At 39.5% G+C, this 17,777-nt stretch overlaps 2 protein-coding genes across 2 annotated transcripts in view; one reads left to right on the top strand and one right to left on the bottom strand.

Moving 5' to 3' along the window:
• slc1a9 (solute carrier family 1 member 9) overlaps window positions 1-14,304 on the bottom strand; it is a 66,202-nt gene extending 51,898 nt beyond the window's left edge. The window contains exon 1 of the mRNA XM_036589259.1: window positions 14,173-14,304. The gene's annotated coding sequence lies outside the window, so the exon portion shown is untranslated. The remainder of the gene's footprint in view (window positions 1-14,172) is intronic.
• LOC118820922 overlaps window positions 14,034-17,777 on the top strand; it is a 29,727-nt gene continuing 25,983 nt past the window's right edge. The window contains exons 1-2 of the mRNA XM_036589261.1: window positions 14,034-14,208; window positions 14,328-14,500. The gene's annotated coding sequence lies outside the window, so the exon portion shown is untranslated. The remainder of the gene's footprint in view (window positions 14,209-14,327; window positions 14,501-17,777) is intronic.

Here is a 17,777-nt window from a genome sequence, read left to right as displayed (position 1 = left end):
TCCACATTTTTTTTCTGCTTTGTATGTATGTAAAGCATACAATGGATGTGCGTGAGGCGTCTTAAAGTCTTGGAGAAGGCACTATATATGAAGAAAATATATCATTAGTAAAATGTATTATTGCTGTTTGTAGCATGTGATGTATTTTTATCGACTTATGTAAGTCTATTTATGATTCATTTGTCCCAGTTTGAGGCCACAATGGAGATTTGTAGATGTGCAGTTAGCATGACGCTAAAGTAGGTCTATAATCTTTCATTACTTCTTAGCTATTTTAGCCTCATAGCTCCAGTGCAAAAGTAAATAAACACACTTCAGACGCCAAACATGTCGTGGCTGATGGACTACATTTGGGGTAAGGGGGTAGAACGTGTAGATGTGTTTCTTTTGTTCCTTTAGGAGAAGCGAGTGTGGGTGAATTCTCAATGGATCAGTGCTTTCGGTGCTTTTTCAGACGTCAGTTGCTCTGGACAATGAAATCTGATGAAACATCTCCAATCAAGTCAGCAATGTAGAAAAGCTGTGGAGCACTGTGGACATGACGTGGAGTAACGGTTCAGCTGCCTTGAAGAAGAATCCAAACCACGTACGACAGCGGCTCCAAATCAGCCGAGCAAAACTAAACAATGAATTCATTTCCGCAACATGGTATTGAATCCACATCTGCAGCGGAAGAGGACTTGTGTAACAGATATAAACATGATACAGCTTGTAAAAGAAGTGCAGGAGTTGTGGTGAGCAGGTCAGGTTTACTTTGTTACACAATGGTGATGCAAAAGCCTTTCTGTCGGCCAAAGATCAAACGAGCCCTGTTCATTAAGTAACTCTCTAAAGACTGCTAGAGCGTGACGCAATGTGTGAAAACTAAACTAGAATAAAGAATAGTAGCTTTTTAAACTTTTTAACCTTTTATACTTTTTGTACTTTTTGCTATTTGCACTTACATATAATTGTAAAGTGTAAATTATTACTCAATTTAAATATCATTCATTGCATTTCACAGGGCCTGTTTCTTGGAAAACCACAATTTCTTCACTTTTTTGCAATATATATTGTCCATACACCGATCAGGCATAACATTATGACCACCTTGTTTCTTGTTTCTACGCTCATTGTCCTTTTTATCAGCTCCACTTACTATATAGGTGCACTTTGTCGTTCTACAGTTACAGACTGTAGTCCATCTGTTTCTCTGCATACTTTGTTAGCCCCCTTTTACCCTGTTCTTCAGTGGTCAGGACCCCCATGGACCCTCACAGAGCAGGTACTATTTGGGTGGTGGATCATTCTCAGCACTGCAGTAACACTGACGTGGTGGTGGTGTGTTAGTGTGTGTTGTGCTGGTGTGAGTGAATCAGTACGGAGCCCCTAAGGTTCCCTCGCAAATGTTTTGCATTCCCTTGCAAAATATATGCTCGTCAGACAGCAAGCACATGTAGGACCAGAGGTGCCCAACGACATTGCCTACATTAGAGCTTTGTTTTTAGCATATTTAACGTTAAAAGCTGTTTCCCCAGTTTCACTGTCTGTGCTCAGTTTATTCAGCAGTTGTTCTCTACAGTCTCTGTAAATGTAGCTTTTACTGTACGAGGACTCTCAACCTCAGTTTCAGTTTGAGTCACTAACAGCAGAATCATGTTTGATTTAGAGAAGCGGCACCATGTCTTCATATTTCCATCCAAGATCAACATAAAATTCAATGAGCTGCTTCATGTCTGACCTTAAGCAAAGCACAGCTTTAACAAGTGAATGCAAACCGTTTGCATCGTAATGCAAAACATTTGCGAGGGAACACAATGTCATTACCTTTTTTTTTTTAACCACGCCCTCTTAGGGGCTCCGTAAATCAGACACAGCAGTGCTGCTGGAGTTTTTAAACACTGTGTCCACTCACTGTCCACTCTATTAGACACTCCTACCTTGTCAGTCCACCTTGTAGATGTAAAGTCAGAGACGATAGCTCATCTGCCGCTGCACAGTACGCTGTTGGCTGGATATTTTTGGTTGGTGGACTATTCTCAGTCCAGCAGTGACACTGAGGTGTTTAAAAACTCCAGCAGCACTGCTGTGTCTGATCCACTCAGACCAGCACAACACACACTAACACACCACCACCACGTCAGTGTTACTGCAGTGCTGAGAATGATCCACCACCCAAATAGTACCTGCTCTGTGAGGGTCCATGGGGGTCCTGACCACTGAAGAACAGGGTAAAAGGGGGCTAACAAAGTATGCAGAGAAACAGATGGACTACAGTCTGTAACTGTAGAACTACAAAGTGCACCTATATAGTAAGTGGAGATGATAAAATGGACAATGAGCGCAGAAACAAGGAGGTGGTCATACTAAGCTGCAAAATCAGCTCATTTTGAACTAGCTTTTTTTGATTTCACAGATAACATATTCCATTTACATATGTTTGCCTATTCAGCCTATGGCAGTTTAGCCCTGCCCATTTACACTGAAGTTATATATTTCCAGCCAAGACGGCCTTTTAAATGCGGCACAAAATAGGGTAGCCAATCAGAACAGAGTCTTAAAGGCACAGTAACAAAAACAGCCTATTTAATAAAAATATGAGGTAAAATGAGTTTGGAAAATGTTAATGTTGCATAAAAAGACAAAAGAAAAATGTAGGATATGAGCCCTTTAAGTACCATATAAAGCATATATAAATACTAACATGCATCTAAAACATGTATTTAGCCTTTTTTCTCCATTTAAAATTCCTTCCATTGCATTGCGATCAGTAATTGAGCACAGGCCCCACAGGACCACAGCGGGAAAACTAAGGCACAAAACTAAAAAGCACCAGAAAAACATCAGCTCCAGCTGTTTCTACGCAGAGATCTGGCCATGTTAAATCTCATCCTACTCTCTGGGACCCGTTCATTATAAAATCAGACTGTCTGACTGAGTGATTCTTTGGGGAGAGTTGATGAAGGCCGAGAAACTGAACCGACTACGTAGTTGGTTTCATTTCCTGCCTATTATTTCTGAGCAGACAAAACATAATCAGGGCTTAGGCCTCGTAAAATTAGCCACCAATCGTAACTAGCAATAGAACTTTAATTGGCCTCGTCTCACAAACGTGATTATGTCATTATATTATCATTATGAGCTTATATGACTGCTGAGCTGTTATAGAGTATTAAATTCTACAGGGCAATAAAAGTTCCAAATTCAAACGGATGAATTCGAAGAATTTGGAGAGAGAAAGAGAGAGAGACCATAATTCTGAATGAATCAGTCCAATAAAAAGCGCTGTGGTTTGCGATAAGCCCTGCATCAGCTGTTATACAGCCAGCGGCCAGCGTCGAGGCTGCTTATCCGTCAGAAAGTTCAGTGGCAGCTCAGTGTGAGGTCCGGCCTCCACACTCTCCTTTACATTCAAACCTGTTTCTCATCAGTCACCAAGCAAACTGAAATAAACCCACTGTTCCCATAATGAAGGCATTCCTACAATCAATGGCTCCTCCCCAGTCTCGTAAATCGCTCTCCACATCTCATTTAGCCCAAAACTCAACTTCCCATGCGTGTCAGGTCTGGAAAAAAAGCGATAAAGCGATAGTCTGAAAAAAAAACAAATGTACCAAATATAGTTGATCAGCCAAGTCATGTTTGGCATCTTCTTTAGTTTTAACACTGGAGCTATGAGGCTAATGTGGCTAACAAGTAATGAGAGCTTGTGAACACCAATTAACATTGTGTTAAATGCAAGCTTAAAGGGGAATTCCACTGATATTTCAAAAGTTCAAAATCCGTAAACAGAGTCATTCAGAGTGGTTTGGTGTGAAACGCTCTGTTCTAGAGAAACTTACAGAGTCAGAATTGTTCACAGTGGTGGTGATAGGAACCAGACGTCCACTTCTAAAAGCTCCCTCACAGAAAGTTATTACATCAAATGGTTATGAATTCACTGCCTGATGACTGAGACACTGTTTTATGATCATTTCTCAGGAGGTATTGATCTAAAACCCAATTATGATGTATGTGCAGGCTGTTAATGGCAAAATAGTCCCCAAAAATTTTTTTTCCTGATTTTTCCATCGTCAACACTCCATATGAAGCTCAGAAGACTCGTGTAGGTTCACTGGTGGCTCTGGATGGTAAATAAAATGGCTATATTTCACATCAAGACCACTCTGAATGATTACATTCAAGCTGACTGAATTATACAGACATAGGTGGAGTTGTTCGGTAATTTTAAATATACTTGATTATGAGGTTTCTCACACTGTATGATACACTGTTATCTATAAACATGGACTAAAGTACGTTAGCATAGCTAAAAACAGCAGCATCCATCTTAAAGCCTGTAAATTTGTTCATTTTTTAGGTTTTAATTGCTTGTTAGCCATGTTAGCCTCGAAGCTCTGGAGCAAAACATGTCTGATGGACTACTAAGAGATAAAATACTAATATTTACACAATTTAGATTTTTGGCCAAAGTATCAAATCCAAAGTTTAAATAATAGAATATACAGTATGAACATTATATAGACCATTCTATTGAATTCAAACTGCAGTCATACAGTTGTGAAAAATAATAAAAAGAAAAAACATTAATAGAAGACATAATAATAGAAAAAAACAATTAAGTATTCAGACCTTAGACATTTACAAGGATCGTATTATTATCTACTTAAACTAAATGCAGTAGTAGATAAATTACTAAGCCAAATATGTACAAAATCATTATTTATAGGCTATGGGTATCAGGAGGTGTCTGTCCAAAACCTCACAAAAGTAATACTCAAAAACTTTGCAAAACAGTATGAAAAACATACAAAAGCAATATTTAATTTTTTAAAGTTTTTTCAAATTTTAGTGAATGTAAAAGATTTAAATGTATCGCAATTTTATCACAAAGTGATAAAAACCTCGTTTAAATAAATTCTGTCACACGTTTTCATGTCACTACCGAAACACAGGATTTTACTATGTGGGCAGGGCCTTATTTTAGCCACGCCCCTGCATCCCATCACAGCAGGAAGTGAGACTGCATCCCTGTCCCTCATGGCCACATGGTGAGCAGTTGGATCCCATTGTTTTGAAGTAAATGCGTCCCAAAGTCTGAGGAATTGTCACTACTGAAACACTTTTTTCCTGATATTAAGTAAACTTTTTGTGTTTTAATGAAAAAAAATAATGATTTCATTACCACAGCAGTTCAAAGCTGTGTTTGCTGGTCATGAACTGGCTGCGTTTTTGAGTTCTGCTCAAAATGAGCTAAAATTGTCACTACAGAAACAGTCACTACTGAAACATTTGGTAAGGTTTCGGCAGTGTTATGATTGTTTTGGTAGTGACAAAATGGAACGTTCCCATCATTTGTTTTAATAAAATAATTAATGTATTATGATGGTTTAAAATGTCCAAAATGTGTTTCAACTCTGACTTTGAACCAATGCAGTAGAATGAGCCGTATCTCTGAGAGATGATCTTGGACTGATCCTGTTTTGTATGCGTTCTGTGTGAGAATATATGAAGTGCTCTGGACTATGAAAGTGCTCATGGCTATGAAATCCAATTTCAGGCTTCACTGGCCTCCCTAATGGCTTCAAGCACCGGGGCAGTGTGTGAATAACAGGCCACGAAGCAAGGAACATCCCCACAGAGGAGCAGGACAGAGACACCAGAGACGCATCCATCAGAAGCGCTGTACCCATCAGTGACCCCTGACCTTTGACCTCTACCTCTGCCAGCCACGGTGGCTGCTGTCGGGGGCAGTTAATTAGGTCAGACCGCGGTGAGCTGAGCAGTGTGACTGAAATTGGAAACACATGCGAAGGCCCAGTGTGGTCCAGAGGAGGGAGGTAATGGTGCTGGAGCTGGGCTGGGGTAAAGGGGCTCAGGAAAAAAGGGAGGGGGGGATAAAAGAGGTTTTGAGGATTGACTAAGAAGGGGAAAATGGGATTAGTGCGGAAGAAAAGAAGGAGAAATGGATGTAATTAAGGTATGGCACTGCATTGCAGAGAGTTTTGTAATTGACAAAGTCTAACCTCAGGCATGACAGAGCATTTTGTGTGTATGTGTTTGTTTTCATACATATCAAAGACTGAGAGAAATCCAGAGAAAAGTAGGCCAAACTTTCAGGACCAACTCAATGCAAAGTTGCATTTTTTATACATATTTATTTGAGAGAGAGGAGAAAATCAAGCTGCTTCAGATCTGAAAACATCCACAGGTGTTTCTGTCCATCCTTCCACTGTGAGAAGACAACTCAGCGCTGTGGGTCTGAAAGGATGTGTAGCTGTCAAGAAGAACCTCACTGAGAAAAATCAGATACTATCAGGTGGGAGCCAGATACTATCAGGTGAGAGCTAGATACTGTCAGGTGAGAGCCAGATACTGTCAGGTGAGCACCAGATACTATCAGGTGGGAGCCAGATACTATCAGGTGAGTGGTAGATACTGTCAGGTGAGAGCCAGACACTATCAAGTGAGTGCTAGATACTATCACATGAGCACCAGATACAGCCAGTAGTATCTAGTGCTCACTGAATAGTTTCTGGTGCTCACCTGATAACATCTGGTGCTCACATGATTGTATCTGGTGTTAACCAAAAAGTATCTGCTGCTCACCAAAAAAGTATCTGCTGCTCACCAAATAGACCAAATAGTATCTGGTGCACACCTGATAGTATCCTGCATTCACCTAAAGGTATCTGCTGCTCATCTGATAATATCTGGGTGGAAAAGGAGATGGACACATAAAAAAAAAGCTGAACAATGGACTGACCACCCCAGAGTCCAGACCTCAACAACACTGGATGTTAGATTACTTCAGAAAATGATCAACCAGCTTCTAAGACTGAACTTTGGAGGTGTGTCTGCAGATTCTTTGAGAAACTGAAAGTAAGTCTCCTGAAAAGAATGGAAGCTGGAATAAAGGTAAAGAGTGAAACATTCAAACAGCTGAGATTAGATTTAGTTCTTGAGGCTTTTCTGCAGTATTTGGTTAAATATGTTTCTGCTTATTTCCAGGTGCAAAAAAATGTATTTATTTGTACTTAATGGCTGTTTTGACTGTAACTGACTTTTGCACAGTACTGTATATATAATACATACAACACATGTTACATTTGGGTTCTTTCATGTGTCATACATATAGGGACCTTTGTATGCCAAATGTCCTGACATTGTACTAAAAACAAGTGTGTGTGTGTGTGTGTGTGTGTGTGTGTGTGTGTGTGTGTGTGTGTGTAAGTCTCCGTGACAGCCCTGCCATTTTCAATAATTGCCACAATAGCTACATAGCAGATCGTAATTGCACAGTTCTGGTGTGAGGTGGGGTTTCTATAAAAATAAACATTGGTCACATTCATACTGCAACGGAAACATTTAAAGGGCAAGAAAAAACTGGAGTCATAGATGGAGACAGTTCTACAGGGGTCAGATTAGTTTCTGCCCTGTACACCATAACTCATGTCTTTTACGTGTTGCTTTTCCTGTTTTGTGCTCATATTCACTCTTAGTCACAGCTGACACCAGCAACAACACGCTGTTATTATATCTGAATCATTCTCACTGGAAGATCATTGAAACAAGCAGAGAAATTGTGTGGAAAGAGCAGATTCTTAACTCTCACCACATTTAATTTAAATTTGATTAAATGTTACTGGTATGCAGTGCTGTTCTGCAGAAAGACAGAAAGCCATTCTTTATAGTAGGGCTGCCCAAAGTGTGGCCAGCGACGATTGTTTTGACCAGCCAGAAAGTTATATGTATTTTTATATATATGTTATTTTTTTCTGTATAATATTGTTCTTTTATTTGACTGCTGTTTCTGAGCCCTATATTTCACAGTTATCCAAGCATTTCAGTGCTAGTTCTACCGTGTATGACTATGTATGTGACAATTAAATAAAACTTTGAGACTTTGATATATATATATATATATATATATATATATATATATATATATATAATGCCAGATACTATCAGGTGAATGCTAGATGCTATCAGGTGAGCCCCAGAAACTATCAGGTTGGTGCTAGATACTATCAGGTGCAAGCCAGATACTATCAGGTGAATGCTAGATACTGTCAGGTGAGAGCCAGATACTATCAAGTGAGCACCAGATGCTGTCAGCCGAAAGCCAGATACTATCAAATGAGTGCTAGATACTATCACATGAGCACCAGATACAGCCAGTAGTATCTAGTGCTCACTGAATAGTTTCTGGTGCTCACCTGACAACATCTGGTGTTCACATAATTGTATCTGGTGTTAACCAAAAAGGTATCTGCTGCCCACCAAAAAGGTATCTGCTGCTCACCAAATAGACCAAATAGTATCTGGTGCACACCTGATAGTATCCTGTATTCACCACAAAGTATCCGCTGCTCACCTGATAATATTTGGTGAGCACATTACAGGATGTGGTGTTCTCCAGATTTTTCCAATAGAAAAAAACAGCATGTCTTTTCAGAGAGTCTGTAAAAATCTATTTTAATGTATTTTAGTAACAAAATACTGTTGAATGTTCTAAAATACCTTTTTTTAAATGGACAAAATTTGAAACCTGCTTATCGTCTTTATGTGTTCACTCTTTTGTTTTTTGGCCTTTGGCCCCCCACAAACACTGCTCTTTGGCCCCCCAGAATAAGAAAATTGAGGACCCCTGTTTTGCAGTTCTGCCACTGGTCAGATGTCAATACAGAATGTAAGTAAAAAGCAAATGTGATTTATTGCATAACTAACTATGTTTTTAAATATGTATATTATGTTATTATAATTGAGCAATATATCAAAACAAGTAATAACTCTTGATTTCTAAAAGTTAAAGAACCTCAGTATGTGGAAGAACCAGCTTGACGCTGGTATTACCGGCATTATTACTCTTTCATTGCCAGCAGTGAAACAAGTGAAATGAGAAGGATTAGGTTGTAAATATCCGTTCTTTTGTCAGAGGAACAGTGTGCACTCTCCTGTGTGTGTGTGTGTGTGTGTGTGTGTGTGTGTGTGTGTGAGAGGAGTGCCTTAACAATCTGTGGCATAGGGTGTAAAAATGACGTTTGCATAAACAAGAATTGCTGGTTTACATTATTAACACTGACTCTGACTTTCTCTGAATGGCTATTTAAAGGGGAGCTCCACAGGTTTTTCAAAATATCTGCACAGTTTCATGCTTGAGACGTAAACAAAGTCATTCAGAGTGGTTTGATGTGAAACGGTTCACTGTAGAGAAACTTACTGACAAAGATTTCTTTACAGTGGTGGTGATGGGAACCAGGGGTCATGACAACAAATATAGCCATTTTATTTACTATCAAAAACCACCAGTGAACCTACACGTCTTCTGAGTTTTATATGGAATGTTAATGATGGTGAAACAGTAGAAAATCTGAATAAATAAGTTTTCTTTGGGGACTATTTTGCTGTAAAACACCGTGCATGTACCTCTCCCCATTAATGGGTATTAAAAAACATAATTTAGGCCCAAAACCTTCTTATAACTATAATAAAACAATCTCAGACATCAAGCAATGTTTTTGCATTCATCACCATCTCATGTAATAACTTTCTGTGAGGGAGCTTTTAGAGGTGGACGTCTGGTTCCTATCACCACCACTGTGAACAATTCTGACTCTGTTAGTTTCTCTAGAACAGAGCGTTTCACACCAAACCACTCTGAATGACCTTGTTGACATCTTACTGCATGAATTTTAATGCATCAAAAATGGGTGGCTTGTCCCTGTAGTGAGTGTGAGTGAGTTGGTGAATGAGTGAGTGTGAGGGTGTGAGTCAGGGTGTGTGTGTGCCTGTATGTACAGTGCATATATCTTCAGTTTTTGTTTGTGAAAACCACTTTTGTTGCTCAGCGTGAGTTTTTATTCGTGTCCTTTCGTCCACACTTTTGTTCATCTGTCATCTCTCTCAGTACCTCAGCCTCCTCTCTCGCTCGCTTTCTCTCTCTCCCTCTATCTCAGCGATAGGCCCTGGGGCTGAAATAACTAAGTGCATACGGGGCGTGTTGAGACACAGCCAGAGACGCAGAATGATGGGAGGGAGAGAGAGATTACGAGTGAATGACACCAAATGCCATGAGGGAGGAATACCACAGCGGAGGAAGGGAGAGTTTAGAGGAGCGAGGACACTTCCCTCAGTGTGTGTGTGTGTTGATTAAGAGAAAGTAGTGTGTCAGTAAAGGTGTGTCTGTGTGTGTGTGTGTGTGTGTTTAACTGTTTTTCTATATTTTCACGCCAAGTATTGTCTCAATAATAACTGTGTGTAATAATAATGTGACCCATATATCGCTGCTGTATGAGCAAAACCTCGTATCTCAATTTTTTGACACAGTTTGAAAGTGTCTGTTGGCCTTTACAGTGTAAGTAAATTTCATGATGAATGGACCAAAGAAAATGACCCAAAATGAATTTGGAAAAAAGTCTGGTTCCATCGACTCACATTAAAAGTAAGTATGTTTTTTCCTTCTCCTATATATACACACATATGTATGTATATATATATATATATATATATATATATATATATATATATATATATATATATATATATATATATATATATATATAATGCCTGTGGAACATATTACATATACATACACCGATCAGGCATGGATCATACACAGCAGTGCTGCTGGAGTTTTTAAACACTGTGTCCACGAGCAAATCATCCTCTAGTCCTTCATCAGTGGTCACAGGACGCAGTTGGCTGGATATTTTTGGTTGGTGGACTATTCTCAGTCCAGCAGTGACGCTGAGGTGTTTAAAAACTCCAGCAGCACTGCTGTGTCTGATCCACTCAGACCAGCGCAACACACACTAACACACCACCACCACGTCAGTGTTACTGCAGTGCTTAGAATGGTCCACCACCCAAATAGTACCTGCTCTGTGAGGGTCCATGGGGGTCCTGACCACTGAAGAACAGGGTAAAAGGGGGCTAACAAAGTATCAGAGAAACAGATGGACTACAGTCTGTAACTGTAGAACTACAAAGTGCACCTATATAGTAAGTGGAGCTGATAAAATGGACAATGAGTGTAGAAACAAGGAGGTGGTCATAGTGTTATGCCTGATCGGTGTATATGGTATGTTATATATATAGAGAGAGAGAGAGTGTATGAATTTTACCTATAGGTACTTGGAAATTCTTTTTAATCTAGGCTTAGGCCTAATCTAAGCGTCTGAAGCTGCCCCAATGATATGTATATACAATCCATATGGGCCATATGTATGACCCCATGTCCTGACATTGTATAAAAACAAACCTGTGTGTGTGTGTATGTTAGTGTATGTGTGTGTGTGTGTGTGTGTGTGTGTGTGTGTGTGTGTGTGTGCGCGCTGACATGCAGCACCTCATTGACTCTACTCCTCATCTGAAAAACTCTTTTTTCCCTCCGAGTCTTTCTCTCATTCTTTCTCACCTATCTCTCCCATCCCCGAACTCTTTCATGGACACTCTCAGAGGGGCAGGGTTGTAACTCAACACCTCCCTCCTTTGTACCCTTTCTTTTTCTTATCCTTTCATCTTTTTAAACTTGTGGGGGGGGGGATTGGGTCTTTGGTGGGATGGAAACTTCTGCGTGGTCAGGAAAAAAAGAGAAAGGGGGGAAGAGAATATGAGTGAGAGAAGAAGAGAGAGAGATAGAGTGAGATAAGAGGTGGGCCATCGGTGTGGCTTAAGATGTCACATGCTATGACTAACCCAGTGGAGGTATTTAGAGCTTTTGGAGTGTAGGTTAGGTCTAATCAGGGTTTAAAACAACATGGAGCGGAAATACAGCTCGTCTTCCGCTGCAGGTCTCGCACTGTGGAGCAACCAGCCACTTAAAGGTTTTTGAACTTGGAAAGTCCACAAGGTTGCCCCCCTGCTTTTCTAACCACACTTTTAATCATCCGTGTCCTATTCCACCGTTTCCCGGGCGACCAAAATGATTTCTGTTTTCACAGGCGTGCAGATGAATCTGCATGTTTCTGTACCTGTCTGGAAACGTCTCCACTCATCATTATTAATGTAGGTAGACCATCAGACAGTATTACCTGCTGGCATTTGAACCTTTGAGGATCTGGAGAATGAGATGTACATCTAAATTACACCCTTCAGCTCTTTTAAAACACATACTGATGTTGTCAGAGTGGATCCAAACCATTTCGGATCTACGTCTCAATTGATGCAGCCTATATTTAGTTTTTCAGGCTGTATGAGAGATCAACATAAAGGTCGTAGAGATTAGGCCCAAAAAGCCTGGACTGTCTTAGTGAAACACTCAGCTGCTATGAAGAAAATCAGGCCTGTAAACTATAAACTAATGGTCCCGTCACTAGGGGGGCTGGGGCTCCACTATAGAAGCTCCTTTTTAATGAAAAACAGATTTATTGTATGAAACTATGGAGATTGTTGACATATAAGACATTAAGAAGTTATCCTGCTCACAAAAAAAGATCTATAGTAATACTATAAGGAATACGGCTTCTGAAGTCCTGTATAACGTTTTCTATACTAATCTATAACATTTTTGCCTTTTAGTATTCTCTTAGTAAAATAGTATCCTGTAGTAAACTATGATATCTGAATTTATAATAATCCAATAGGAAACCTGTAGAAAATTCTGTAATATTTGTAAAGATCTTTCTCATAAGAGTCTGTAGCTGTAATATCAATTAACACATCGATTAGACTGGCGGCTAGTAAGTGTCTTACTATTCAGCACTGATCGGTGAGAAAGCAACTACATTCTTTTACAGAAAAGTCTCAAGCATTTCATGCATATGTAATGCAAACATGTGAGACATAATGTATGTATAATGTAAGTAATGTGATCACATGACACAATCTGAATAACATGTGATCACATATGACAATGGGAATGACATGACTGCATAACATAATGTATGAAATATGTGACCTCGTGTCATATATGTGAATGTAATCACATGTGACATAATGTAAATATTTGATCACATGTGACAATGCAAGCACATGTGATAATGTGGCATAATGTAAATAGTATGTGATCACATGTGGCATGGTGCAGAAGAATATGTGATCCAATGTAATATAATGTGAACGATATGTGATCACGTGACATAATTTGAATCATATGTGATTTTATGTGACATAATGTAAATAACATAATCACATGTAGTGTAGTGCAAGTGATCACATGTGACACAATGTGAACAGTATGTGATTTAATGTGACAATGCAAATGTGATCACGTGTGACCATGTAAATAATGTGATAACATGTGACAATGTAAATAATGTGATTTTATGAGACAATGAAATCACAATTGACATATGGCATAATGTGAATATGTGATTACATGTGATAATGTAAATAATGTGATCACGTGGCAAAACGTAAATAATGAGATTTCATGAGACAATGTAAATATTGTGATTTCATGTGGCATAATGTGAATATGTGATCACATGTGACAATATAAATAATGTGATCACGTGACCATGTAAATAATGTGATTTCACGAGACAAGGAAAGCACAATTTCACGTGACATAATGTGAATATGATTACATGTGATAATGTACATAATGTGATTACATGTGACAATGTAAATAACGGGATCATGTGTGGCAAAATGTAAATATTGTGATTTCAAGTGGCATAACATGAATATGTGATCACATGCGACCATGTAAACAGCGTAATCCCATGTGACAATGTAAGTGTGATTTCATGAGACAAGTAAATAGTGCGCTTTTGGCATAATTTGAATATTAATATGACTTCATATTCAAACATGTGAGGAAAGCGTGCAGATGAGCGAATCACGGTGTGAGAAAACCGCAATTGAAAAACTAGAACGTAAACCGGTCCACAGGTGAGAAAAATAACGTGTGAAGTGTCTAAAACGCTTCATGTGATTATCTGCAAGTGGAAGTCATGTGATTCTTCTGCGAGCTGAACTCTGCTGTGTGTAAGAGGTGAAAGTTGTGTGCAGCGGATAGACAAGAACTACACCCACAGCCAGCCAGCAGATGTTCCTCGTCCCTTTCTTCCCTCCTCATGTCTCCCCCCCCCCCCCCCCCCCCCCCACCCTCCTCTCGAAACCAGCCCCCTTTTTCTCTGGATCTGCTTCTTACCGTCGCCTCAGAAACTTCACGGTCCCACAGCCCGCGGACAGTCCAGAGAGGACCTGAGGACAGCCTCCTGAGAGGAAGAGAGGAAGCCCTACCTGTGTTTCCTTCACCGAGCCGTGTTGTGGTTGCGTGTAAGTTGTCGAAGGGAGCGAGAGGTTCCTTTTGGTGGTACCTTCTGAGGACTTTCCGAGCTCGAAACGTGGCTAACTGAGTGTTCTTACCTCCCCCCGCACGATGTGTGGATTTACAGAAGTGTGCGGACGCCTGCGGAATGATTTGGAGATGACTTGAGGAAACTTTCGGCTGCGTTCGGGACGATCAAAGCTCCGACAGCTTGTCATCTTCACTCGGCGATTCTTCTAGACTGAGGGAATCAATGTGGTTTCATTCGAAAGGACGTGAGGTCCGAAACTCGCCTAAACGGTAAGCGGTGAGGGGTAACTGCGAGTCGGAGGGGCTGTGAAGGAGGAAAGTGAGGGTCTCGCTGTGTCGGTGAGCGTAATAACTCTCAGGTGTCTGCGCAGAATCACCGCGTTTGTTTTTCGTACCGAAAGCGATTAACAGCGCGCAGGTGTCGATCACCTTCAAGCTGACCGCCTTCCAAGCCCCGGAATTCAGATAATTGGGCTGAGAGGCTGTGAGCAGCTCCTCCTCGGGGCCCTTCGTGTTGAAGAAATGGGGGCAGTTCAGTCGAGGCTCGGGCTAAACCACTTGAGTAGAAGTGCCTACCTACACACTTAACACCAAAAACGGTTCTTTATAGGTTCTGTAGTAAAGCCAGTGGTTCTATATAGAACCATCTGCATGCTCAAATGGCTCTTTGCATGGTGAAATTCTTCGTCAGATTGATGGAGAGTGTGTTGTGGTTCTGCGTAGCACCAAAATCAGTTGCTTGTAAAAGTACAAGAACCCTGGTGCTATATAGAGCCATTTTCACAAGGTTCTACATAGAACCACATACATTTTCCGTCAACCTGAAGAACCGTTTCACCATGCAAAGACATGCATTTAAGCACTTTACTGAAGAACCCTTGAAGAACCATCTCTTTTAAGTGTGTGAGTTCCCTTTCATTCTTGGCAAAAAAAGTTCTATAGAGTAAATTCTGTGACTTGAAACAGTAGAAGAAACCTTTTTGGTGCTATATAGAACCATTTTCACGTTCTCCATAAACAACACATTCTATCAAACCAAAGAACCATTTCATCATGTAAAGAACCATTTAAGCATTTAAGCACATGAGTAAGCATAACTCATGGTTCTAAATAACACCATTCCCTTTACTAAAGAACTCTTTAAGAACCATCTTTTTCAAGTGTGTACTTGAAGAACCCTGAGTTCCCTATCATTCTGGGCTTAAGTTCTATGGAGTAAGTTCTATGACTTGAAACTGTATGAGAACCCCTTTTGGTGCTATATAGAACCATTTTCGCAAGGTTCTACGTAGACCCTTGAGCAACACATTCTCTGTCAATCCAAAGAACCATTTCACCATGCAAAGAACTATTAAAGCATGAAACGGTTCTATATAGAATAAAACTGTTCCCTTTACTAAAAACCCCTAAGAACCACGTTTTTTTAAGTGTGTCCTTGAAGAACTTGTTTAAGTGCTGAGTTCCCTTTCATTCTGAGCAAAAAAGTTCTACAGAGTAGGTTTTATGACTTGAAATTGTAGGAGAACCCTTTTTGGTGCTATATAGAAGCATTTTCAAAAGGTACTACATAGAGCCATGGACAGCACATTCTCAAGAACCATTTTCACCATGCAAGGAACCATTTAAGCATACAGAACTCAGGGATCTAAACAGAACAATTCCCTTTACTAAAGAACCCTTGCAGAACCATTTCTAAGTGTGTACCATTAGAAACCCAGGTGCTTAGTTTCCTGTCATTCTTGGCAAAAATGTTCAATAGAGTATGTTTTATGCCTTGGAACAGTAGGAGAACCCTTTTTGTTGCTGCATAGAACCATTTTTTTTAAAAAAAGAAAGGTTCTTTAAACAACCATCTACGATCCATCATAGAGAAGAACCATTTAGGCATTCAGATGGTTCTGTGAGTGTTAATGGTTTTATGACCACTGCCTTTAGTGGAATGTAAAGCCGGGCGATATGGCAAAAATGCAATATTATGATACTTCAGGAAGGTTTCAATACACGATAAATCACAATATTTATTTTTTCTGACATCTGATAAACTGGAACAGTCAAAATAGATCCATATTTAAAAAATACTATCAATAACAATGAAGACAATGATTGGTGTTGAACATTTCACACACTGAAGTGCACTAAATCCAGTTAAACCTGACTAATTATGCTCTCTTTGTGATAAAACATGCAGTTTGGAAGTGCGTTAAAGTACAGATGATATCAACAATATACTTAGTAAAGCATATTGTGACATAATTTGTCACGATAACGATAATTATTGTCATACTGCCCAGCCTTAGTGGAACATCCATTCTGCATCTATCAAATCAAAATCAAATCACCTTTATTGTCACATCACATTTACATAGGTGGGCATAGCCCCCTTATAGTACTTAAATATACAAAAAATTTATATAAGAAAAAATATATATTAATATACACACATTAGACTCTAATTATATATAATTATATACATACACAATATAAGCAATTGTATGCACACTAATGCACCATTCCAGTGTACAGTGTACAGCATTGGAACTGAAGTTTGTTAGACTCTGTTCTTCTCTTTTGGATCCTTTGGATCTAAAACAAGATGCTAATGCTCCAAAATGAGAGGGGTGAGCACCAGTAAAGCAGTCTGGGAGCCGAACCAGCACAACAGAATGAAATGAAACCCAAAATATGACTATAATGGAGCTGCAGAAATGTATATTTCTTTAGCACAAATACAAATCTGTCTAAATTGCACTCAAGTATGTGGAGTAAATCAACCTCTGATTTTAAATAACTGCAGTTGTGCTCTGTCTGTCCCTTTTTCCTTTTCCTAATTCACTATATTTACCATGTGTGGTTGGTATAGTGTAGTGGGTAACAACTCTACCTTCTACGCTGTAGACTGGGGTTCAGTCCCCCGCCTGGTCAAGCACTCTACTCTATACTAAAAAGAGTCTTTGGGCAAGACTCCTAACAATGCCTTCGCCTACCTGCGTAATGTGATCAAATTGTAGGTTGTACTGAATAAGATCGTCTGACTGATGTCTTAAATTCACCTTAGCGTCACAATACTTAAAAGTTACACAACGTGCGTCATAATACAGTTGTGCGAAAAAGCTTAGGCTCCCCTAGTCAGATTACATGTGATTTTTGTAAGTCTAAATAAGTGAACACATCCTCTTCTGCATATTTTAATGCACTTTAGATGCACTAATTGCTGCTTATTTGCTGAAAATGAACCATAAATGTGGCCTGTGCAAAAGTCATGGCACATTTTATACTCTCTGTTTTTCCAGTATGTTAAACTGAGCAAATAAATAGACACTGAAAATTGCAGAAAACGTATTTTCACATAGAAAATCAGCAGAACATGTAATTTAACTAATTAAACCTCCTAATTCACTTTATTTAACATCGCAGTGCTTTGAAGTTACACAACATGTATCATGATACAGTCATGTGCAAAAGTTTAGGCTTGCTTAGGTTACATGTGATTTACTAAGTGTAAATAAGTAAATGCATTCTCTTCTGCATATGAGGGGGTCTGGCCTTC

Source organism: Colossoma macropomum, unplaced genomic scaffold (assembly GCF_904425465.1).
Source record: "Colossoma macropomum unplaced genomic scaffold, Colossoma_macropomum, whole genome shotgun sequence".
In the NCBI taxonomy this organism is placed as follows: Eukaryota; Metazoa; Chordata; class Actinopteri; order Characiformes; family Serrasalmidae; genus Colossoma; species Colossoma macropomum.
This window is presented reverse-complemented; position numbering and strand designations above follow the sequence as displayed.